We start from the raw sequence: 26,102 nt of genomic DNA on the forward strand, positions 1-26,102 counted from the left end.
CAAACAAACATCTGTTTAAAGCCATCAGGGAGGAACTAGGATTTGATGGACCAAGATTCTAAAGAGATAAGGGTTTTTCAGTCAAGATGGCAGCAGAGTAGGTAAACACTCCTCTTAAGACCACATCAATTACAACTAAACCACAGAACCATTATTGAGAATTACCTGAAATCTAGCAACTGAAGCCCTCCAGCTATGGACATACAGAAGAAGCCAACTTGAGACTGGTAGGAGGGGCAGAGACACAGGACCAGCCCTCCAAAACCCATGTGTGACCATTAAAAACCAGGAGGGCTATCTCAGCTGCAGACGTAGCTCCTGAGAAGCAAGGGGTCCCAGCTCCTTCTCAGCTCAGAGTTTCAGAGCTGGGGAGAGTAGTCCCCATAATTTCTGGCAGTGAAAACCAGCAGAGATTGTGAGTGAGACAGAGGGCGACTGCACTCCCAACTGCTCCTCTTATATGGGCCGCGTACAGACTTACTTGCTGATGGACTCACTCACTCTTGCTCTGAGCGCCAGCTTTGGGGCAGCGTCTTGAAAGGCGACAGGGACATACGGGGAGGAACTGAATTGTCTAGCTGCAGGTTGAGGGCTGGAGGGGCAGCTCTCTCCAGGACAGAGGAGCTGGCAGAAGCCATTGTTTCTTCGTTGAGCCCTCCCCCTCCCAGCGTGCAGATGCACGCACGCAGATGCCGATCTGAGTCTCCATCAAACTGTCTTTCACCTTTTGTATGCCCCGCCCTACTGATTCCCTGAGACCACAGCCCACCCAATTTTCCAGCATGCCCAAGCCACTTCCAGTGGCTTTTCTGTATAAACAGCCTGCCTTGAGTTATGCTGCAGACATTTCTAAAATCTCTCAAATGTTCACAAAACCCAAACAAGCAGCATCTGGCTTCAGCATGTCCCGTACCTCTGGCTGAGCAGCCACAAGCCCGTATTTGCAACAGCAGGCCTTGGTTTGCAGTTTGCAGTTTGCCCTCTCGAGGTGCCTCCAAGCCCAAGCAGGTGGAGGCCATCTCTGGATTGTTTTGTGGCTCATATCAGGTGGATTGTTTTGTGGCTCATATCAGGTGGTCCTGGGCAGAGAACAAGCTGCAGCTGAACTTGGCCTGCAGCAGGTCCCCTCCCAGGTGGCCCTGGAGCTGGCACACCCAGGGGCCAGCTTCAGGCCCAGTCCAAGCACCACCCACCACCTCCAGGATTGACAGACCCAAAAGGCACTGGGCATGTACCAGAGCCCTGCTAAAGCAAATCCTGCTCTGTAGGGTCAGTCCCTGCACCACATCTCCTTTGCTGTAGTCATGGTCAGTCCTCACAACCAATCAGCCTGAGGGTCAATCCCTCCTAGTGATATGTAAACAGCAATCAAAGCTCAACTACAACAGGAGGGTACACACAACCCACACAAGTGACACACCTAGAGCACCCAGCTCTGGTGATGAGGGAGACTGCACCACTGGGTCCCACAGGACACCTACTGCATAAGGCCACTCCACTAAGACCAGGAGGCATAGCAGCCCTATATAGAAGCAAACACAGGGAAGCAGCCAAAATGGGGAGACAGAGAAATAGTTCACAAATGAAAGAACAGAACAAGACTCCAGAAAAAGAATAAACAAAATGGAGACAAGTAATCTACCAGACGCAGAGTTCCAAACACTGGTTATAAGGATGCTCAGTGATCTCAGGGAGAACTTCAACAGATAGGAAACATAAAAATGGAGCTAGACAACATAAAAAAGAACCAGTCGTAAATAAAGACTATAATAACTAAAATGAAGACTACATAATAGGGAATCAACAGTAGATTAGATGAAGCAGAGGATTGAATCAATGATTTAGAAGATAAGGTAGCAGAAAACACCCAATCAGAACAGCAAAAAGAAAAAAGACTCCAAAAAAATGAAGGGAGTTTAAGGGGCCTCTGGGACAACACCAAGCATACCAATATTCACATCATAGGGGTACCAGAAGGAGAAAAGAGAGAACAAGGAAATGAAAAACTATTGGAAGAAATAATGACTAAAAACTTTCCTAACCTGGAAAAGGAAGAGGATATTGAAGCCTAGGAACCATAGAGTCCCAAACAAGATGAACGCAAAGAGGCCAACACCAAGACACATCATAATTAAAATGCCAAAGGTGAAAGACAGAGAGAATCTTAAAAGCAGCAAGAGAAAAGCTGTTAGTTACCTACTGGGGAGCTCCTATAAGCCTATCAGCTAATTTCTTTCTTTCTTTTTTTTTTTTTTTTTTTTATAGATTTTATTGGGGAAGGGGAACAGAACTTTATTGGGGAAGAGTGTGTACTTCCAAGATTTTTTTTTTCCAAGTCAAGTTGTTGTCCTTTCAATCTTAGTTGTGGAGGGTGCCGTTCAGCTTCAAATTGTTGTCCTTTCAGTTTTAGTTGTAGAGGGTGCAGCTCAGCTCCAGGTCCAGTTGCTGTTGCTATCTGCAAGGGGCACAGCCCGCCATCCCTTGCGGGACTTGAGGAATTGAACTGTCAACCTTGTGGTTGAGAGCCCACTGGACCATGTGAGAATTGAACCGGCAGCCTTCAGAGTTAGGAGCATGGAGCTCTAACCGCCTGAGCCACTGGGCTGGCCCTCAGCTAATTTCTTAACAGAAACTTTGCAGGCCAGAAGGGATTGGCAGGTTAATATTCAAAGTAATGGCGAGCAAGGATCTACAACCAATTTTACTTTATCCAGTAATGCTATTGTTTAGAATCAAAGGACAGATAAAGAGCTTCCCAGATAAGAAAAAGCTAAAGGAGTTCCTCACCACCAAACCAGTATTAAAAGGAATGTTAGAGGGACTTCTTTAAGACAAAAAAAAACGAAGAAGAAGAAGAAGAAGAAAAAAATGACAGTAACTACATATCTATTAACAATTATTTTAAATGTAAATGGATTAAAAGCTCCAATCAAAAGATAGGGTGGCTGAATTGATAAGAAAACAAGACCCTTACATATGCTGCCTACAAGAGACTCACGAGATCAAAAGACACACGCAGACTGCAAGTAAAGGGATGGGGAAAAAGATTTCATAAAAATGTAAGCAAACAAACAAATAAAAGAGCTGTGGTAGCAATACTTATAACAGACAAAATAGACTTTAAAACAAAGGCTAAAGCAAGTGACAAAGAAGGAGCCAGTAATCACACTTCTGGGTAATTATCCAAAGAAACCCCAAATGCTACTTCCAGGGACATGTGCATCCATATGTTCATTACAGCATTGTTTACAATGGCCAAGGTGTGGAGGCAGCCTGGGTGTCCGACAATGGATGAATGGATAAAGAGGAGGTGGTACATATATACAGTGGAATATTGCTCAGCCATGGAAGGGAATGAGTTCTTGCCATCTGCGGCAGCATGGATGGACCTGGAGGGTATTGTGCTGAGTGAAGTGTCAGAGAGAAAGACAGATGCGATGTGGTTTCACGTATATGTGGAATCTAAAGAACAAAATAAACAAACGAAACAGAAACAAACTCATAGATACAGAGAACATTTTGATGGGTGCCAGATGGGAGGAGGGTTGCAAATGGGTGAAAAAGGGGAAGGAATTAAGTACAAATCGGTTGTTACAAAGTAGTCACAGTAATGTAAAGTAAAGCATAGGGAATATAGTCAATACTATGGTAATAACTATGTGAAATGCCATGTGGGTAGTAGACTAGTCAGGGGGATCACTTTTAAATTATATAAATGTCTAACCACTATGCTGTACACCTGAAATTAATATATAATAATATTGAATGTCAACTATAATTGAAAAATTTAGAAAGGGGAGGGTGAAGGAGAATAAGAGGTTTGAATTTCCAGATATGAAACAAATAAGTCATGGGGATATAATGTACAGCACTAAAAATATATCAGTGATATTGTGATAGCATGGTACAGTGTCAGATGGTTGCTGGACTTACGGTGATCACTTCTTTAGGTATATAAATGTTGAATAACTATTGTGTACGCCTGAAACTAAAACAATATTGTATGTTACTATATTTTAATACAAATATTTTTTTAAAAAGAGATGATGAGCCCCCTTCTGTGTTTCCCCTTGGGGGCATTTGCCGAATCTTAAGCTATCACAGCAAGAGGCTAAAAAGCCAAGCAGGTGTTTGAAAAGCTTAGCAGAGGTTGTAGCATTCTCAGGTGCTGGGGAAACAAAAATCGGTGTCCAGGAGCAAGCAAGGCGGGCGGGGTCCTGGTGAACACCTTGAGGTCTCACTCAGAACCCCCGGAGGGCATATCCTAGAGATGGAGGTGAGGGAGCTGGCAAGCAAACCTAACAAGGGCTCTAACACAGCCTGGACTCAGCTGAATTCCTAACTGGATTGAATTCCGCTAACCACCTGCCAGGACAACATACACTGAATACACCTTGCATATCAAGACACAGGACCGAGAGGGGGAAAAAGACACTAATGATGTAGTCAAACAAACCCAGGGGTGACGCAGACGTCACAACGATCAAACACAGACGTTCAAATAATGAATGAATGTGTTCCAGAAAGGAGATGGCAAGCAGGAGAATGTCACCAGAGAACTGCAATCTATAAAGAAATCAAAAGCATCTTCTGGGAACGGAAATGTCCAATAACAGAAAGATGCTCACTGACCTGCGACATGCCCTCAATGTCTAGTTTGGGCAGGGGTATCCACTCCCGGTTTGGGGTGAGCGGGGAGAAAAAAAAAGAAAAATTGGCCCAGGTTCACAAGGGGCTCCAAATTCTGGCTTTCTCTTCTGCTCGTTAAATATGACATTGGTGTCCTGGTAACGAGGCCTCCAAGTTTACTTCAGCAGTGGTTTTCCAACGCATGTCCAAAAAGCCTTGGGATTTCATGGACATGAACCAGGAGCCACTGAGGGAGATAAGATGCTCAAGGGCTCTATTCACCTGCCAGCCTTGCAGGACGTTCACCTGGGTTCTTTATATCCAACACCCAAATCTTTTTAACCTTCACAATGAGCAGGCAGGTAGCCTTGCCTGCAGCCCCTCAGTTTATGAGGCAGCTCATTTTTCTCTCTCTGAGACGCCACCTACTAACACTTCCCTGGGGCTCTTGTCTTCAAGCGTCCAAACCCGCTGTCCAGGTGGTGGTTCGTGGTCTGGTCACGTCTGCCCGTCCAGCCTCGTCTCTGCCCAGCCCTCACACTCCACATCGCAGCCACACCAAATTTCCTCCCCTTCCTCACCGTACCAGGCACTGGTCTCCAAGCCCTTGCATGTGCCATCTTCCCACCCAGAACGCTCTTACGCACCCAACCTTGGCTCACATAATTCCGATTTGGCCTCTGGTCTTCTCTTTGATCCTTTGGTGGGGGGAGCTTTTAGTGATTCCCCTCCCCTCCATCTAGACTAATGCCTCTTATGTTCTCAGTGGCACCCTATATGTCCCCCATGATAACAAGTCCCACCCTGGGTGGTAACTGCCCAATTGCTTGTCTGTCTGCAGCAATGTGGAGGTAGGGACCACTGCTCGTGCTATTCCCTGGGGGCGTAGAAGCTGCAAGTACCTGGTGGATGCTAGGAGCTTAGTAAGTCTGACTGGCGAAGCACTTAGCACAATACCTGTCACATAGGAGGCGTTTATTCATGATTTCTCTATTGGAGCACAGAATTAGGAGTCCAGAAGCCGGGACAACTCCCAGATGTGTCATTAACTCTGGGATTACTGGTGACAAGAAAGTCACCTCCCTTTCTTGGGCCAGTTTCTTTGTCTGTAAAAGGAGAGAGAGCATCGTGCTAGCTCCTGAACGGCACTTCCAGGTCTCCTTTCTGTCGTGCACTCTGGAGCCTTTGGTGTCAGCTAGGGCCCCTGCAGCGAGAATGAGAGAGACCTGGAGCTCTGGACCACGGTGCTGGGCTGGCAGCACCAGCACATCCAGCTGCTGGCTGCCGGCCTCTCACTCTGAGTCCACTGTCTGCAGCCAGCTGTGAGACGGGCTGGTAACTTGCAGGAACATCCGGAGAAAATGCCACCTTCACTCTTCAGCAAAGGGGGCCTGTGTGCAGAAAGGAAGCTTGAGGTGAGGCCTGGGGACACACACCTTAAGCCAAGTCCCAGATACAGAAATAGCACTTCAGTTCTCTGAGCTTATGGCTCCTGTTCTTCCCAAGGAGACGCCGCATGTCTTAAAGACACAGCCACTGACTCCAAGCACAGCATTTCCCGTGTCTTCTCTGCTGGATCCCATAGTCATCCAAACAAGTTTAGAATAAGCTTCCTGCCATCAGGCCTGGACATTTAAGCAGGCTATTTGGGGTGGTAGATGGAAATGCATCCCTCTGGGAGATACGAAGCCGAATCGACCTCTGTCTCTGCAAATTAACCTATAATGCACCCCTAAGGGTAGCCCTATCCCTCTCTGGGCCTCAGTTTCCCCACATATGAAATGGGGGTGTTCTCCATCTGCCTTTCGGCTCTAACATTTTCAAATTCAACTTGGAAGGTGGTCCCTGGCTACTTTCCACACAAAACCCAGAGGGACATAACAATGGTCACGTTTCCATCCCCACCTTCCTTTACAGCCATTTGACAGGGCTGTTTCACCCCGGTCTGAGTTGAGTCTCCAAATAGTCCTATGGAATCGATTAAGGGGTACATGGAATCAACAATTTACATGTCTTATAAAATATTTGGCTCCCAGGCTTATAAGACAGGGTCAAAGACCATAACTTTATTTAATAAGTACAATGTACTAAAAATATCCTTTACGGAGACAGATGGGGGAAATTAAAAGGGCAGCAACTTAAGCATCAAGGAGCTCCAGACGCTGATCCTTGCTCAGTCACAGCCTCAGTCATATGGCCTTGGACAGGCACCCCTTCAGCTTGACCTCGGTTTTGCCATCTGTACAATGGTATCACTAAGTTCTTAACTCTTCTGGATTTCTGGGAGGTAGACAAGTCTTCCCAAAGCTGTGTGTGGCTTTCCCTGGTAGATGTGGGTGGTCTTTTGTTTGTTTTATGGTCTGTTGCTGTTGTCAGTGTAATTGTTTTGCTTATCTTGCTACTGCCAGTGTGCTCACTACTTCATGCAGATAGTAAGTGAGGAAACATTTCTCATCAGTCAGGTCGGACACTCACGTCTTAGTAGGAGCTTCAGACGCTCACTGTTATTGTCAGCAGGGTGTGAGACCCTGTTGCTCTACCCCCAGGTCAGAGTACACGTTCACACCCTGCTCACAACCCCTGACCGACCAGCAGTCCCATCTTCCGAACTGGAGATGGATGCCACAGATAGTCTGAGATTTAGATGGTGTCCCCCAAACACTTACCAGGAAAGTCATCACCTATTACCCCATTTTCTAAGTCCTGCGAGTGGAAAATAAGTCCCAGAGGCATGTGGGTTTTATTAAAACACATTCAAAGTTCCCTCAGAATGATGGGAACATGCTTGCTGAGGTTCCCTGAGGGTCCCTAGAGGGTCTCTTTCTGCAGGTATAGCTTTTAAAAACTGCAGGGAGTGACAGTGTCCTAAATATGATTAATGTACCAGGTGAGTGAAAATAGCCAGACATCCAACGGTACCTTCTGGAGGATCTCATGTATGCAACATTCTAGAAGAAGCCAAACCAAGCTGTAGAAATAAAAAGCAGGTAAGTTACTGCCTGTGCCTTCCGGCGGAAGTGGGGATTAACTGCCAAGGAGCCTAAGGGACGAGCACAACAGAACTTTCTAGGTGACGGAATTGGTTTTTATCTTAACTGGGGTGGTGAACTAACAAATGTCTTCACTGTCAAAAATCCCTCAAATGATACACTGAAAATCACTGTACTGTAATGCATGGAATTTATATTTCAGTAAAGTGATTTGAACATTTTTTTAAATTACCAAGCTAAACAGAAAAAAAAAAAGCGCTTTAGTGAAAGAAGGCCAATAGTGATTTGAAATAGGAGTGCCAAATTTAATGTTAAAAGGGCAGATGTTCTGAATTGCTGGTACTTTTTTTGAAGCAAGCTGCTTCTTACATGAATACTCTGGAGAGCTGTGCTCCAAGGAGAGAGACAGAAGGAATTGATTTGAACCCTTGATGGGTTGATTGATTGAAAAAGCAACTCCAGAGCTGCCACTAGGTAGCAGGGAACTCATAAGGGACTGCGCTGAGGGGCGAGATTTGTTTGTGGGTGAGACCCCCTAGGGCAGTGCTTCTCAAATCATCTGGGGTGAAGGACCAGGTGTTTTTGTCGGTGTTGTTGCTTGTTTTGTAAAATTTAAAAAAAAAAAAAAAAAAAAAACCTATGCCAGAGGTCACAGCACATCAAATTGCTACGCAAGTCTCTAAACACTTCTGCTCGGTGTGTGTGCTGGCCTGCTCACAGACCGTTAGCAAACATGCACAGACAGGACCCAATGCTCAGAGCACTGTCCTGGGGGTTCCCACAACTACTTGGGGTGCACTTTGGAAGAGACCGAGCTCCCATGTAAGCAGAGAGACGGGAGCCAAAGTCAATTAGGTTATGAATATGAACGTGGCCTTGTTTGTACACAGCGGATGGTGAGGTCTGAGGAAATGTGCTCACGAAGATTTCAGAACAGGTACACGAGGTCAACAAAACACTGTTATGGAAAGATTCGCCTGGCAGCACACACAGGATGGGGGGAAACAGAGAGGCCTGAATCACTGGATTGACGAGGAGGCTGTTGCAACCAACCAAGTGGGAGATGACCGGGATGTGAACCATCGTAGTTACTGCGGGACTGGAAAAGAGGGAGCAGAGACCAGAGGGCTGGGAAGGGACTGCCAGGGACTGTGACAGCCTGGAGGGGGCCTGGGGGATGCAGCCAGGTCAGAGTGGGTGCTTTGACAGGAGGAAGCTGTGAACTAGGGAACTAGGAAGGAGGCTCCCGGATGTACCCGGGCTCCCTGGGCCTAGCAGCCTCCGGAGGCCTGACTCTGCCTGCCTTGGCCTCTAGCCCAACAATCCTTGACCCACTGCCACCCACAGTTGGTGACAAAGGGAGACAGCCAGCGGGGGTGGGAGAAAGCTCCCAGCTTTGTGTGCCATTTTCGATGCTTGGCACGCCGGCTTCTTCCCACTCACACTCCACCTGCCGCTCCTCCTCACCTCCCAGGCCCAGCACAGGTGTCACCCAGGCAGAATGAATTACCCTGCTTTTTGCTGCCATGGCACTCAGATGGGTGTGAGCAGACAAGTCACATCACAGAGAGCTGCGCGGATGTTGGTTGGCCCGCCCACACCGCAGCGTCATCGGAGGGGCTGGCTCCAGGGTCTGCTTCACCAACTTTTAGCGCTCATCCGAAGCTGAGCACACAGCCCAAATGAGAGAGCACACCGAAGGCAGGCCCAAAACAGGCAGGGAGGTCACGTGCAATGGGCTCGACAGCTGTGGAGGTGGAGGAGAGCCAAATGTCACATGAGCTTGCTTTCCTCCGCCCTTGGATACATGTGTGGTAACCATTATTCGAAACTTTCAACTTCCTCAATCCCAAATACTGTAGGGGCTCCTCTCTAACTGAGAAAACAATTGGCAGCCCATCAGGGTAGGTCTTCTCGGGGTTTAGTCAGCAGCGCCCGGAGCAGTCTCACCTTTACATTCTGTAAGAAGCTGGACTAAGGCTGATCTGACCGGTGAACTGGGGAGTCACCACCTTTGCTGTGAGAACAAGAATTGAGAGGGAAGCTGGTTAGTCCTTCAGATCTGCTGGTCCTGAAGTCAGTGTTGGGACCACAGAAAGGTGGAATTATCCCAGACCTGGAGAGGGAAGCCCAGTTTCAGTGTGGGGCTACCTGGGGGTGGGGCGTAGCCGGCCAGAACAGCATGATGGGTTGGGGCCTTGCCACAGAGAATGTTACATGTTTGGAGTATCATGCCCACACCCCTTTAGGAGAAGAACTTACCCCCATGATTTTCTAATCCAGAGAAGAGGCTTCTATGGCACAGGGTGGAAAGGGTTTGAGACCCCAGAGGGAAATTACAAGAATAATCAGGGAGTAGAGATTTTAGTTAGAAGTAGGAATTCCTGGGCGTGAAATGTCCAACTGTAAAACCACCATGGCCCTGGGCAAACTGGGGTGGTTGGTCAGCCTAGTTGGAAGGGACCTTACAGATCATTGCCTAACCCTCTTTCATAAAATTTAGTCCCAGAGAAGGCAAGCCACTTGGCCAAGTTCACGCAGAAGCAGTGGCAGGGCTGGGCCTGGAGCCCAGGTCTCCAACTCACCCTACAGGCCTTGCCCCCAATGGCGTTTTCTGTCAGCATCTCCTGGCCACTTGCCTTCTTCACTTCCATGACTACAGCTACCTACCTGGTGCCACGCTAAGCAGGGGATTTTGCAACAGCCAGTTAACTGCTCATTGTTAGACAGGCAGGATATCAATATCCCCCATGACAGGAGAGGAATCAAAGCGAGGAGACCTCTGAGAGAGTTGTCATGAGCCCCGCAGCCCCTCCACCTTACAGGAGGCAGGCAGTGACTCTGGAACTCTTTTAACTCGTTCCATGGCAGCCTCTGTAGGGTAAGGAATGAAACTTGCTTGCCCCAAGCCTGGACCAGTGGGTCTGCTTCTCTCTCTCCCCCTTAGGTCCCCACCTAGACACAGACCAAAAAAAATCTCAACATAAATAAAATCCCCTTCGCGTGCCACCCTTAGCACAACTGGGCAAGAAGAGAAAGAATAAATGCACAAATGGAAAAACTCGGTGACAAATGGTCCAGAGCTCCTCTGGACCTTTGGTTTTCATCTCCTCTCATTCCTTGAAGGGCTGAGTGGTTAAGTCAGCAAGTTGTCCCACTATCCAACCCGAATGGAATCTGTGGTCCGGGAGTGGAGCCCTGGGGTGAGGTGGTCTGCAGGCATGTGGCAATGCGTGCTTCCCGAAGGATGATAAGGTCCAGTGATGGATGGTAGGGAACTACACCTCCACAGACTTCCCAAACAAGTGTACAGAAAACAAGCAACGTCTTCTCCCACCTCTCCTCAGCCCCAGGCTGTCTGTTTACAAAGGTTGTGTTTTGCACTTCTCTCTCCTCATGCCTGAATCTGTTCAGGAATGTCACATCCCAGCCTTTCTGGGCCGACCACATGTTACAGCGCCAGCATCGTAACGCCACATGTCCTGGAATGTGGCGTTTCTGAATGAGTCAGGCAGGAGCGCTGGCCCTTTGAGAGCAAACCCTGCCTCAGACAGCTTCATCGTGGGACCCCAATGTTTGTACCATTAGATGGCGTATCTCCAGATTCTTGAAGGCCACGCTCACTTTACTGGTCAGTGTGGTAAGTGACAAATTCAGAGAAGTAGGGCCGCAGTAATAATGAGTCTGCTTTCATCACTTTCCAATTTACAAAGTCCTTTCATAGCTGCACTCTCCATTGATTCTTACAATATCCTTATGAGGAAAGCAAGGCTGGTAAAGTTCAGAGAGTAGAAATGCCTCAGGTCAAATGGGGGCGAGCCTCAGGTCTAGAGGCTGAGTCATTGGAATCAGACATACTGCTGGCTTTTCCCACTGCACCGTCCAGCGTCTGTCGACTCCATCCTTTTTCAGAAGTGGACATGCTTGTTAATCTAGGATGTGGACAGGCCAACTCTTAGGGGCTTTTCTGAAGCAGTGAGGTGGAAACTTTGCAATAAAGCCAATGAGGATTTAAATGAGGATTAAATAAAATAAGGTTTGGGAGGCGGCAGAGTACAGTGGTTGAGAGCCAGAGTTTGGAGTCAGGAGACCTGGATTGGAGCCCCACGTTTGCCACTTGCTAGCTGTGTGACCTAGGATACTTCATAGCACCTCTCAGTTTCCTCAGTTTCGGTTTCCTCATCCAAAAAGTGGGGATAAAGTTAGTACCTACTTTATAGAGTCGTGAGGATTAAAAGTTATCATGTATGCAAAATAGCTTAGTCCCTGGCACAAAATAGGCACTTGATAAATTTGCTGAATAATGAGTTGAAATGATTGGCAAGCCTGGACTACGAGGGAAGAGCTGGCTAAGTCTGAAGCCAGGGCTGTTAACTTTTATGAAATGCTGGTACCCAAACATGCCAAGCACCTCCCCCCAGACAACTGGAGTAAGAGGCATTCTTGAAATAGCTGGGAGATTCTCCTTGAAGCCCCTTCCAAGCCTCAAATACCCATGCAGCTCACCTGCTTTCTTGGAGGCATCCCAAAGGCCTTCCGAGAACAGGAGGCTGGGAAGGGAATATAAACTCCACACCAGCGCTGTGTCTCCACACGAGGGAAGAAGCGGACTGGTAAAAGATTAGGGTACATATTTAGTGACAGAAGGGAGACTAAACTTTGATTGATGAGCACACAATGCAATACACAGATGACGTATTATAAGACGGTACATTTGAAACTTCCAGAACCTTAGTAACCAATGTCACCCAATACATTTAATTTTTTTAAAAATTGGTAGGTCTGACCCCAAGTTCTACACCTGAGATGGAACGTTCCTGTCTTCGGAGCTGTCGTGGTGTGTCAGGACAGGAAGAAACCATGGAGAGATGCTGCTTTACGAGAACATTGAGGCCCAGAGAGATGAAGCAACTTGCTGGAGACTAGACAGCCAGGTAGTGGCAGAGCCAGGGCTAGAATCCCTGTCTCCTGACTTCCAGCCCCAGACTCCCTGCCACCACTTTCCTGATTACATGATGGGCTTTCAAAATCATTTAGGCCCAGAATTAGTTCAGCACTAAGTTTTAAAAATCTCCCTAGGCCCTCCCACAGTTCCTTCGAGGACAAAATCACTCAGGGAGAAAACTGTATTAAAAAGTCTTTCGAAATGGCAGAGGCAGGCGTTCCCTCAGCCCGGAGCTTCTAAGAGAGAGTTGACATACTGATTTGATCAGCGGATCATGTGGGTTCCACCTCTTGGGCAATTTTCATCTTTTTCGGTATTTGGTCAAGTGTCAGGTATATGAGCCCGATGGTCTCTGATAAGTGCATTCTCTATGTACTTGCAACAACGCCAAAGACCTGGCAGGCCTCATTCAGCCACACCAGAGGTTTGGACAAACAGGTTGCTCCAATCCCCAGTCAAGTATGTTATTGGGAGGTACCCCACCCACCCCACCCATGAATTCCAAACAGCGGCTCTCCCTTCTCACTGTCCTTCACAATTAGGTCACAGGCAACGGATTCTGGAGGATTCTGGAACAGGGAGGGGGGGGGGCTCACAAATGTTCCAATGAAACTCTTTACCTCTTGGCTGAGGGGACGAAGGCCAAGAGAGATGGGACTTTGGGGTCAAGGTGAGAGTTTTGGTTGTTTGATCCACAATCTTCTTTGACCTGAGTGCAGTGGCCTGAGTCATTCAGATAACACAACATCTGACAAAGAAGCCAGGGCTCCAGGGCAGCGAGGAGCAAGGAGAAGCACCAGCAGACCCCTAGTGACTTAGCTTCCAGGAACACTTGGCATTGCAGGAGGCCTGTCTCCTGAGAGCCAGGTAGCAGGGCAAATAGCCAGGTGCTTGCATAAGGTGAAGCCACACCTACTTCAGGTACTTACCAAACAGAGAAGTGAGCTTTACCCCATTCACGTCTCCCTGCATCCCTGGAGCTGGGCTTCCTGAGCAGGTGTATCACCTGGAGAAGGGACACCTTAGTTTACAATAAGAGATGTGTAAGTTAGATACATAGAAAGACAATCCCAAATTTGGGAGCTGAGTGGCATTACCGGGGAATTTCCTCCTTTTGACATAACTTAATTAAACAGTCAGCATGGTTCCTTGAGCACAATATAGTTCTGGAATTGAATAATCTATAGTTTAAGTGTGGAAAACTTGCTTATAGTGAATCACTCGCTTTTGCTGGGATTTGAGTTTGGGGTTAGGGGGACTTTCTTCTTCATTTGTTTTGGTCTGGGTTGCAAGGGGTAGGTTCTTTCTCAAACAGTCCTAGACCTGGTTAACAAACAGACAAAACAGACCCCCCAACAAACAAAACAACAACTACCTCCCTAAAAAATTCATACATGGACATGAGTAGAAGCCATGTACAGAATCACAAAACAAATGCTGGTTCCTAACGCCACTTTCAGAAGTTGCTGATACAGGAAAACATTTTGTCTCAAAGATCAACAGCACGGGTACCTCTATGAATCAGGTTCTAGAAATGACCTTCATGCATCAAGGTACAAAACCTCGAGACTTTCGTGAGAAATGGTTCGTAGCAAATCCTTGAAGTTGGAACAGAAAAACAGGTGTGTTCTCCAGAGAACTGAGTGATGTTCTCAACTGCAACGGGCAGGAAGGTTTTACCCTCCCCTGGGCCGCCAGCCTCTTTACTGTAGTCTCCACGACAGGTGAGGGACCAACCAGGAAGGAGACCGGTAAACAGAAGGCACTCAATAAATGCTTGTTTTACAAGTAAGGGCAAGAAAGAGAATTTTTGTGAAAATGGAAAGTAACAAAAGCTTTGGGCAGTGGAAGGGAGATGAATGCTTGATATATTTCACTTTGAACAAAGAATGAGAGGAGCCAATACTGGTCCTGATGGCCATAGTGCAACTGACATTTACTGAGTGCTTTCTGTATGCCAGGCACCATGCTAAGCGTTTCATATTAACTTCCTCATTTAGTTCTCACCGTAACCCAATTAGCGAGTAACTGTCATTTGCCCCATTTTACTAGTTGGCTCACTGAGGATTATGGAAATTGAAGAACTTGCCTAGCAAGTGGCAGAGCTGGAATCAGAACATAGGCCATCTTACTTCAGAGTCTGTCTCTTAAATCATTACGATCTACTGCCTGCCATCCAAAGAGCTTCTTGTAATTTAGTTAATTAGGGCCCTGGGAGGAGGGTATTTTCTTCTCATAAATTAGCAGGATATAAGCCGCAAGCTCAGCATGTGTTATCGAGTGCTGATGTTTGGCGCTTGACCTGGTTCAGGGAGGGCTGGGATTCTTCATTCAGCAAACACCGGTTCATTCATTCAAACCCATGTCAGCGCCTATACCATGACAGGTTCTGTACTCAATACAGGAAAAGCAGAAAGAAGAGACACGGGGCCTGCCCTCAGGGAGCTCCCAGTCTGCGGGAACAGACTTGTGAGTAAATTCCAAGGTTCAGTTTGTAGGTGCCGCAGTAGGTGCACTGGACCTGTGAGCACCAGAGCCGGAGGCTGAGTGACAGGTGGTTACGGACATCCCTGCGTTACACAGGGGAAGAGGCCTGAGGTTGAACCCTGGGTCCTCCTCCATTTAACGAGTTGGATGCCAGGGACACGTACCTTAACTTTCCGAGCTTCAGTTTTTATCACTTTCAAAATGCTAAAACAGGAGGTGGCTGGTTAGCTCAGTTGGTTAGAACGTGGTACTAATAACACCAAGGTTGCCGGTTCAATCCCCACATGGGCCACTGTGAGCTGCGCCCTCCTTAAAAAATAATAATAATAAAATGTGGTTTAAAAAAAAATGCTAAAACAATATAATCCATACCTCACCCTCCTGTTACAGGAAGGAATGATATAATGTCTGCTCCAGCACACAGTAAGTGCTACCTAAAATTAGGGAAGACAGGTCTAGGGAATTAGGGATGGTTCTGCACAAGGCTTGGGCAGGAAGCGTGAGTAGGAAGTGGTTATTTCAGGAGCAGAGATTTGGAACAGAAACAAGAAGGGGTGACATGCATTGGGTGCTCAGGGAAAAGAGAGGTTTCTTATGGCAGAAGAGAACCAAGACAGAAGCTGAAGATTCAAGAAGTGTCAACACAGAGAGTGATGAGCAAGTGACCAATATTCTGAGCACAAGTGTGCAAAGATACACGAGTACGTGGAAGGAGCTCATTGCAGCATTGTTTGTAATAGGAATGAGTGCATGCATGAATGAATGTAGAAATAAATAACAAGTAGAAATAACCTCAGTACCCATCCAAAGAATAGTGGCTAAATAAATTATGGTATAGCCATATAATGGAACACTGGCCATTTTTTAAATGATATGTATTATATATACTCGCATGGAAAGACGTGCAGCATCGTATTAAGTGCAAAAGCAATTACAGAAGATATGTTGAAATGACGCAACGTTGTAAATTCATAAGCAACTGTATAGAGGAATTTTTACCAAATTATTTATAGTGGTTACCTCTGGGGAATGGCATGGGGCGCGTGGGGTGGGTGATGCTTCTCTTTCTACTCTATGATAAAAGGTATTATTTGTGGGTATCATTTTTATAATAAATTTCTAAATTAAATTTTAATGCCCCAAAGGAGTAGAATAGGATAAAAAAGGAACAGAGGTTATTGGGAGGACACGGGCTATCCAGGAAAGCAGGTTCAGGGGCAGAGTCATAGCACAGAAGACATTAACAAAGGTACAGAGGAAAGGGGTGGACAGTGGGGTCAGCAGGTGGCTGCACTGTGCCTGTTTGACAGATGGAGAAGAAGGAGCCAGACAAGAGAAGAAACTGGGGGTGCTGCAGAAGCCCTGAAGGAAGGTCCAGCGAGGGACAAAGGAAGAATGAGATCAATCTGGTAAAAGGGACACATTTAGTGGGGAAGGAAGGAAAGAAAGGAAGGAAGGAAAGAGGGAGGGAGTGAGGGATGGAGGAGAGAGGTGGTGATTGACAGTTTTAAAGTTCTGAGAAAGTGGTGAGTGCCTCAGACTTAGTAAAGGAGCAGGAAGTGGTTTCCTGATGAGGAGAGAGAGGCGCAGTGGGGCAGTGGTGAGCTCAGGTTGGAGGCTGACGGAGATGAGAGGACTCATCTCTGACTGTATCAGAAGGGATGGGAGCGACTTCCTCCGCCTCATTACCCCCAGCGCAGGGGCTCCCAGCTGGTAGAACTGACTGGCCCTCCCATTCCTGGACTCCCCGTTCCAGGTTTCCAGGCTTCCTTGTGCCAGCCCACCCTTGGCTCTCTCAGCTACAACTCTTTGTTTTCTATAGTGTCCCTGGGGATGTGAAGGTGAGGAAGGGCAGAGGGTGGGTGGCCTGTGGCTACAGCGACTAACAATGCTGCTTCCGTGTATTTTGTCCCTGGTGGAATAGGACTTTTTTGTTGTTAAGGGAGAGAGAATGGTCGAGGTTCTCCAGAGTACACTAGAAGTGCCTGAAGGTTCTCAGAGCCAAAAAGTCTTTCCTCACACCCTGGGTCAGCTGGGGATTATCAGACCACATGTCCTGATTTTTCTGTCTGAGACCATAACCAGCCACTCATCAGGACTGATGGTGGCATCATTGCTGAACTCGTCCTCAGCAAATGGTACCCGGAATGTGAAAGGACACATTCCGGAGGAGGAAAAAGAGGAGGAGAGAAAGGAGAACAAGGTAGGAGTCTCCAGATTTCAGAACGAGGTAAAAGGGACAGGTGATGAAGCAGAATAAGTGTCCTACAGCCAAACGACAGGGAGGATTTAGGCTCCTGAGTGAAGAATTTGAGTTACTGTCTTTAGGCCTTGAGAAGTGCTAGGAGCCTGAAGTTTCCATGAGGGGAGGCAGCCTTTTCCTCTTATAGTTGGAGGCTGGCTTAGGAGAATGAATGACACGCAGAGTTTCTACTCCACTGTGGCCACACTGTCTGTGGTAGACTTGTGTTCAGGAGGTGCATTGATTCCTACTTGGGGGTGTGGGGCAGACGCTGAGCTAAGGCGAGGTCGACGTCAGATCAAGGGTAGTCAGCTGACAGTCAGCTAGCACCCAATGACGGTGATATTGGACCTTCTCTGCTGTTTTGAGAATCAGATGGCTTTGGGCCAACTGAAACAAGAAGAAAAGATCCTGAAGGCACAGTATCTAAGAATACCAGCGCTGGAGGAAATCTCTAATATTGTATAGACAGAATTCATCACTTCCTCCTCCCTGTCTCTGTAGCACTTCTTACAGAGAGCATGCTATATTATAATTTATTGGCATGCTTCTATCAAACAAACAAACAACAAAAAAACAAAACCCTTATTTCATCCTGTTGCATTACCAAAGCATGACATCTAGCTCAGGGTAGATTCAGTGAATGTTTGTGAGTGTGTGATGCACCCGGTCTTACCCCCTTGTTTTACCAATGGGGAAAAAAAAAATTGAGTCCAAAAAGCTGGAGAGACATTCTAAGCTATTAACTTGCTCACGCTAATGCCATACTGGCCGAAGGTTTAGCTCCAGCCGGTGTTCAGGCCAAAGCATGAAGGCTTTCCACAGTGTCCAGTGAGATGGAGAGAAAGGAGGGCCAACAAGCAGTGTGTCCTGTGCTGCAGCAGCCTGGCAGCTACATTTTGGAAACAGCCTTGTAAGCAAATAATACGAGTATCTGGCTGAGGAGGTAAGTCCTGAGAAAATGCTCTCACTCTAAGGTAGGGTGTATAAGACACTGGCTTTCCTTCTTGCATGAAGGAGGGGCCCCATCTGCTCCCCAAGGAGAGTGAGTGGCCCTGTGAACCTTCTTAGATATGTTCAGAAAGCACCGTAAGTAGAGTTAGGTGTCCAGGTGAGTGGATGAGTTGTGTATCAGGGACTACAAAGGGTCAGTTTTTGGATTAACCCTTTGTATACACAGCCTTTAAACTGCTCAAATAAAAAGAGAGAAGGTGAAATCTTTCTGGAAGAATACCTACCAAAGTCTCCTCAGAACCCTGGTCCCTACGTATGCTCTTAGAAAGAAACACATGGCTCTGTGACCAGGAAGGATGGGTAAATGCTGCATTCTAAACCTGTTCTGGGGGAGTTACCATAGATATTAGCATACTGAGGCGCTGAGAAATCCTGCAGCAAGGAAGCAGGTCGAACTCTGTTCAACACTATTGCACAAAATTATGTCACCAGGGAACACTTTGTTCCATGTCACACTTAGAACAATGGCTCTCAAGCTTTTTTGTTCACAGTACACTTTCCAATTCTGGAATCTGGGGCAGCACACTTGAAATCAGTAACACGGGCAATGTACATGGGCGGGTCTAGTGTTTCAAAAGGTCTTTCCATGGGACGGTCAAGATGGCATGGTTCACTCAGGGCCCCTCAGTCCTGAGTGGAAGGTTGACTAGACCTTGGCTCTGCCCTGATCATGCGTTCGTATATTCCCCAAGCCAAGTCGCCACCTATTCCAGAAAAGTCTTCCTTGAAATGCCTTGGCATCACACCACACCTTTTGTGTAGTCAGTTGACCCCACTCTGCAGGACATCACGCCCACTCACTTAGCTCAGCGTTCTCCCCACCAGGCATCATTACAATAGTATGAGGCGCAGCTGAAGCAAAAATAAATTTTACACACACTGGAAAAAGTTTGGCAGCACATCCATTAATGATTGAAGGCACACAGGCTGAGCGCATGGGCTTTGGAACTGGTGTTCCAAGAAGCAAACTAGGAGGACTGTTGGGAAGCGGCATCCATACGACGTTATCTCCAGCCAGCCGTGGCTTCTCAAGAGGCATGTAGGGCTGGGGAGTTGGGGGGGGGGGGCTGCTGGACCCCTAGAAGCCACCAAAACCCTCTGAACACAGAAACAGAAAATAGCATATAAATCCTGTCCAAACCTGTAGAGAATTTTCATGAGTTTATTTTGAGCCAAACTGATGACAATTGCCTGGAAGCAAAATCTCAATGGATTGAGAAAATGCTCTGGAGAACGCCAGTTTTGCCTCTTGTTTTATACATTAGCATTAAAGGAGGAGATGTACAGAGGGTTACATGAAATCCATTGGTGGTAGATGAAGGGGGCTGGAAGAAAGCAAAGTGTGTGTGGGGGGTAATCTCTGGGATTGGATAAAAAGGCCAAATAGAGTAATACATCCTTCTTTTAAACTGGTGGGTACAGGATCATTAACATTGACAGCACACAGAGATGGCCTGTGAGCAACAAGATAGCAATGAGAGGCTCTGCAGCCTCCTGCATGCCTACCTTGGTGCCTTGAGCAGTCTGCAACAGAAGAGTACTCTGACATTTCAAAGGTATGTTATCTGAGATGTAAAACAGACAATAGACAGGCTCACCTAAGGTAAGACTGACCTTTGTCAAGGAAGCTACAGGCCCAGGATGTGACTACCTGCCATGACCCGCTTTTAAATTAGGGATTTTTATGTTCAGAGCACCCTACGGGGTTCATTTCAGTCTCTCAGTTCGTAGGGTCCACCACATTGACCACCTCTGAGCTTGTCAGGTTTAGTGGGTGGCCCCCTTTTTTGTCCACCACCCCATTTTCCTCTTTCCAATTATTTAAATAACAAATTTCATGGAAAAGGTTTTCGGTGGTTATTTATTTAATTATGTGCTTGCAGTTTGTTATTTTTTAAAAGCCACCTGCCAGAAAAATATGGTAACCCTTAATTAATTCTCGTTAGGGAAATCATGCTGTGTGCAGGGTATCAGTCAAGAGCAAAAACCCCTGTATCCTCTTCCTGGCTCTGCCACTGGATGAGCAAATAGCTTCACCCCTCTGACGCTCAATTTCCTTAGCACAGCATAAAGTTAGATTGGATTAAGAAGCGTCTAGAACCTTTTCAATGCCAACATGATTCTGATTTCTAAAGGGTGCAAGAAATAATTCGAAAATTAATACATAAAAAGGAAATGAAGGATTGCAAACTCTTAAACGAAAAAAAAGGGAGGCCAAAATGGAGTGATTTTTGCTAAGCCAAGTCACCAAACCAAAACTTAATAATTAACCTAATTAACTAACTTAATTACAGTTTCAGCCAGGAGTGGAATTTTCAATTACTCAGCCTGGAGTCTTCTGACCAATACTGGTGGCATAATCTGCTAAAACTCCCTGCCATGCCCTTCCCCCCAGAAGATGACCTGGCCACAACATAATCCTTTTTTTTTCTAATAACACCCCTGCCCCACCCTTCTGCTTATAAAAACGATCCATTTTGTACAACACCTTGGAGCGCCCTTCTAGTTGCTAGATGGGATGCTGCCCGATTCATGAATCTCTAAATAAAGCCAATTAGATCTGCAAATTTACTCGGTTGAGTTTTGTTCTACAACAGAACAAAACAATTATGTAGTGATTATTTTATTCATTTTCATTGGATAAATTTCACTGGATAAATGAATTATTGGAAATAACGTGTCGGGCATTGTTCTGAGTTTTTTTGCATGTTATTATCTGTCTAGTCCTATAGCATCCCTGTGAGCTAGATGTTGTCATTACCTAGCTTTACAGATATTAAGATATGAATAGTCTTGCAGACAGTAAGAGCTGAGCCAGGACAACATTGATAGCAAGTAATGGAGAGGGGATTTGAATCCAGACTCTAGAGCTGATGGAGTTTCCAAAATATCAAGCTTAAGCGTAGAGTAATAGATGCTTGTGTGTGTATCTTTTTGCCACATGGTGTGTGAAAGATAAATTTAAGAAAGAAAATATAAATACTTACAGGGGGAAGGTTTCTAAAAGGAGCTGATATGATAACAAAACTAAATTGTCTAGCCAGAGCACAGTCTGGAAACCATATTGCACATGCCCCAGCAGCATGACGTGTTGGACCGGGCGTTGGTAAGCTGCCATGGTGGTGGGGAGATTCCGGAGCTAGGTTCAGGAAGGAGTAAAGAAAGCTGCAGGGAGAGCCCCAGAGGGAGGGAGCTGGCGAGCATCCAAGGGAAGGTGGTATGAGCCTGACCATGGAAACAGAATCCTCGCATCCCCGGGCTACTTGGAAGCCTAGAGGTCATCTCATCACACCTCCCACCCAAAGCAGGCATTTCTTTTACAACAGCCTGGTGGGTGTTTATCCAGCCTTGCCTGAGCATTCCCAGAGTTGGAGCTTGCTTTGCTTATCAGACAGCCTTTTCTATTGCTGGACACCCAAAGATATTACAAAGCTGTGTTTCTTTAAACGAGACCAAATACGCCTTATGGTGATTTCTACCTCGTGTCCTGGTTCTGCCTCCAGGGAAACCTTTCCTGGGACAGGCTTCGGAAATTAGGAGACTCACTGAGTCTTTTGCCACCAAGCTAGAGAGACTGGCTCCTGCAGACATTCCTTGTGGGACAGGTCTTATCCCATGACCATCTCAGTTACTATCCTGTCGGTGTTACTAGACTGGCCAAGACCCACACCTCACTCACTCATGTTGGTGTCCTGTGGAGGACCTGGCTCAAGGCCTGCCATGTGGTAGTAGGCACACTCTGATCGATTATTTGAATGGAACTGAACAAGAAAAGTGCAAGAGGAAAAGAAAGCAAAAACTGAAAGCCTGGCCCTTGGAAGCATTGCATAGACAGCATCTAGATCCATCTCTAGATCTGGGGGCATTTTTCAGACCCTCCCTGGGAGGAACCACTTTTCCCACATGCCGTAGTTGGGGTCAGGGGACACTGATCCCTGCCCAACACTTGAAAGGGCTGTTTTTAGGGATCAGCATTATGACCCCAGTGCCAAGTCCAGGGCCTGGCCCACAGTAGCTACCAGATAAACACCAAACAAATGAATGAACAATAGTAGTTTATTGCATACTTACTATGTACCATGTTCTTATGCGTATTAAACATGTTGCCTGATTTAAACCTTACAACTCCATGATTAAAATATTAATATACCCATTTTACAGATGAGGAAACTGAGAATCTAAGAAGTTAAGAAACTTGCCCAAAGTTACTCGACTGGCAAGTGGAAAAGCCACGATTCAAACCCAAACTTGCTTATCTCTAAAGCCCATAGTTTTCACTGCATCTTATTGCCTCCTGAGGGAAAAAAAGGAAAGACAGACAGATAAGCAGGCAGATAAGAAGACACAGAGACAGGAAAAAGAGCATGTAAAATAGCTTTGTGAACCATAAAACTGTGAAAGGAAGCACTGGCATCAGGGTGAGAGAAGGGCCCTCTCTCATCCAGTCACACCCAGGTTTACAAACTAGAAATCAGGGTGGAAAATTCCAGATTCTGATGTGCCTGCTTGGCATGCAGAGACTGTTTGGGGCAGTCTGGAGCTCCCTGCCTTCACAGGCACTTGAAGACACGCATCTCTTTCTCCAACTTCAGGTTGGCAAGCCCAGCTTTGCCCCCATCCAGGTCAAGAGTCCTAGGCCGGCCAGCCACCCAAGTCCACCAGCTTGCACCCTGGGCCTTGGCAGCCCCTCCTCCACCACAGGCATTTCCTCCAGGCCCTGCCAGCTTCCACTGTGTCTCTTGAACACCAGCAAGGACACCATTGTCTGGCTTTTGTCCCATTCAGGCTACAAGGGGTTTACAGGGCATGTGTCCTGTGCCGGGCTTAGTGTTTAACACTTACTCTGAAACAAATCTCTTATCCCAGCTGTGCAAACACTAATGGCGGTGCTAGGGCATGGAGCCCACTTTGCACAGGGTAGGGAGTTGGTCTCTCTATCAAGAGACCGGAGCTCGCCAGCCCATTCCCTCTTATGCAGAGAACGGATCTGACTTACAAAGCAAACCGACCCTCAGGACTTCCCCATTCTGCATGACTTTCATTGCTTCTCCACTGTGTTTAGAATGTGCACTAAAGTCCCACCAGGCCTGCCATAGCTCCTGCCCCCGGCCCCAGCCTCACCTTGCCCCTCGTTCTTGCAGTGGCCAGTTTGCAGAGCCTCGCCTGTCTCCAGTACCTGCTGCTCCTTCTGCCCCCAAGAAGCTCTCTCCTACTGCTCCAAGCACGAAGTCTCCTCCTCTTTGTAAATTTCAGGGCCTCAAGGCAGCCATCCCTCAACCCTCGGCCAGGCTATGCCCATTGTTATAAGCCCTGAAAGCACCTCTACTCTTTCAGTGCACATTTTTATTATTTGTTTAAAATCCATCTCCCCGGATAGACTCGAAGTTCCATGAAGCCGCAGACTGTATCTGCTGTGTCCACTGTTATTTCCCCAGAGCTATACAATCATGGAAGAAATATTTGAGAGTATGGAGGCATTCTGGCTCACGCATCGGGTCTAGCTGGCTATACGCCTCCAGCGAATTGTTCCCAATCTCTAGGCCTCAGCTTCACCAACTATAAGAGCAGGCAGAGGGCTGGGTAACCTCCGAGACCTCTCGCCATGCCAATGTTCTAGGTTCAACAACTGGAGAACACCGAGAGTGTAGCATCAGCTACAAAATAATTTTAGAGAAATCCCACCCGTGAAGGAAGACCCTGGGAATGTAACTCCCTCCCATGGTAGGAGCTGTGTTTACAAAATAAACCCAAATCATCATAAATCATTCCAAGTGGAGCTGCCTGGGTTGAAGCAACAAGACAAAAATACCTCTGGGCACAGCTCCTCTGGGCCCCCACCCAGCTGAGGGGGAGCGGGGCCGGCCAGCGCTGTGCCTTCTGGATCGTCCGTGGCCAGATTTTCCTTTGCACTCTGGGCCCTTCAGTGGAGATTCTCTCCTACTGGTCAGACTTCTAATCCTCTCTTACCCCTTCCAAGTTCTAGGACGTTGCAAAGAGGAAAGCACCTGAAAAGACAAGAGACCTAGTTCTAGGTCAGCCGCTTCTGAGATGTGTGTCATCTTCCATAAATGTTTCCTTCCTTCTGATCCGAGGTTTAGGTTCTGTCAAATAGGGGTTATGACATCTGCTCGAATGAGCTTGAAGAAACACAGAGGGGAACTATTTGGAAAAGTTGAAAGGGCTGTACAAAGGCAGGGATTACTTTTGGCCATCGTTTCCTGCTTGCTTACTGACTAATCGGAAAACTCAGCCCAGGTCAAGGCATCTGAGGCATCCAAGTAGCAGGTGGCTGAATCACCCTAGTCTGGCTCAGTTGGCCGTAAAGGTGTCTAATTCAAGCCTTCCACAGTGTCCATGAGTTGAGAGGTCAGGGGCCCTCGCTCTGAGCCAAACCTAGTCCCAAGAGATGCTGCTGTAAGAATGTCTGGGTCCCTGTGATTCTGGGGGTTTGGGTTGGAGGGTGGCTGAGGGGTTCAGAGCAAGTACTTTGATGCCAGACAGGTTGAGTTTCTCTCTGCTGCTTAGCAGCTCTGTGAGCTTCTGTTTCCTCTTCAGGAAACAAGGAGAGATGCTGGACCTCCATATTAAAAGTGGTCATGCGTATAAAGCCTTCAACTATGTGAGCGTGCCCCGTGTTAGGCAATCAAAAAATAACGTCATTGTTAGTGTTCTTGCTGTTGCCATTTTTACTCCAGGGCAGAAGCCTACCTACGTTGCCATATCCTCACCTGTACCCCACCCCCTGTACATACCTGGTCATCGCTGAATTCCCTGAGTGCTCTTGCCGCTTCCTGCCTTCCTGGTTCCCTCTCTCTAACAACTCTGCGAGACAAAGATTTCTAAATTTACCTTATCACATAACTTTTTTTACTCAGGATTGCTCAGGTCATACCTCTGGAAATAAAAGTTCGGGACAAAGAAATCTTGGCCAATGGGTGTATCAAATTCAAGTGTCATTATGGAGACACTGGGGCATTCGGGCAACATGGCATAGGAAGCAGACTCCTGGACTATTTGGAGTTGAGATTTCTAGACTTGGCTTGGCCACTGATGGCGATTGCCAAAAGATTTCACATCCTTGCAATCTTAGTCTTCCTGTCTGTAAAACTGAAATATCTATTTTTTAAAAATGAATAAGCCTTTTCCCCATTCCTCTATGAAATCTTTTGCAGAAGCCCAACATATAAAATATCTAACAGATAACTGCTCTGGATATAGGAGGGGATATATATATATATATATATATATATATATATATATATATATATATATATATATAAACATATGTATGTATATATGTATTAACATATGTATGTATATATACACTCACACATATACATATATATCAGACTCGTGCCAAATTGCCTTCCTGGACTTCACACGGTCTTGCCTCTTCCCCTCATGCCCAGGGCAGCCTAGAAGCTCCTGCTCACACCCAACAGGTGTCACAGAGTCTTGCTTTCATAACTTTGTGCCTCAGTTTCCTCATCTGTTGAATGGAGATAATATCTAGCCTCTTCACAGGGCTGGTTGTAAGAATTAAATGAAGGACTACAGATAAAAGCCCCTGGCACAGCACCGGGACTAAAATCAGCGCTCAGACGTGGTTAAACCTCACGGTCATACTACTCCTGGCACTTGATGGTTACGGCGTCCGTCAGCCACAAGTGTTAGGAATCTGTGAGCCTGTCGAGGCATCACACACATGTGCCCACGTATCGAGACTGTAAATTATTCTCACCACCCACCATCCCACCTCCACTGTGTCTTCATGGACATAGGAGGAGATAAGATG

At 46.8% G+C, this 26,102-nt stretch overlaps 1 long non-coding RNA gene across 9 annotated transcripts in view; it reads right to left on the reverse strand.

The window, feature by feature from the left end:
- Positions 1-5,589: 5,589 nt before the first annotated feature.
- The window catches only part of LOC109448708 (uncharacterized), a 64,014-nt gene continuing 43,501 nt past the window's right edge, over positions 5,590-26,102 (reverse strand). For 5 of the 9 annotated variants that reach the window (XR_012489823.2, XR_016021361.1, XR_016021362.1 and 2 more), the window contains 5 exons: positions 24,117-24,312; positions 13,494-13,570; positions 12,126-12,229; positions 9,570-9,636; positions 5,590-9,366 (listed from right to left, as the gene is read on the reverse strand). This is a non-coding gene — a long non-coding RNA (uncharacterized LOC109448708). Of the gene's footprint in view, positions 9,367-9,569; positions 9,637-12,125; positions 12,230-13,493; positions 13,586-15,215; positions 15,361-24,116; positions 24,313-26,102 lie in introns of all 9 variants that reach the window. The other 4 variants (XR_016021366.1, XR_016021365.1, XR_016021363.1 and 1 more) reach the window with 4 other exon arrangements.

Source organism: Rhinolophus sinicus, chromosome 5, assembly GCF_057876585.1.
Source record: "Rhinolophus sinicus isolate RSI-liver-muscle chromosome 5, RSI-T2T, whole genome shotgun sequence".
NCBI lineage: Eukaryota > Metazoa > Chordata > Mammalia > Chiroptera > Rhinolophidae > Rhinolophus > Rhinolophus sinicus.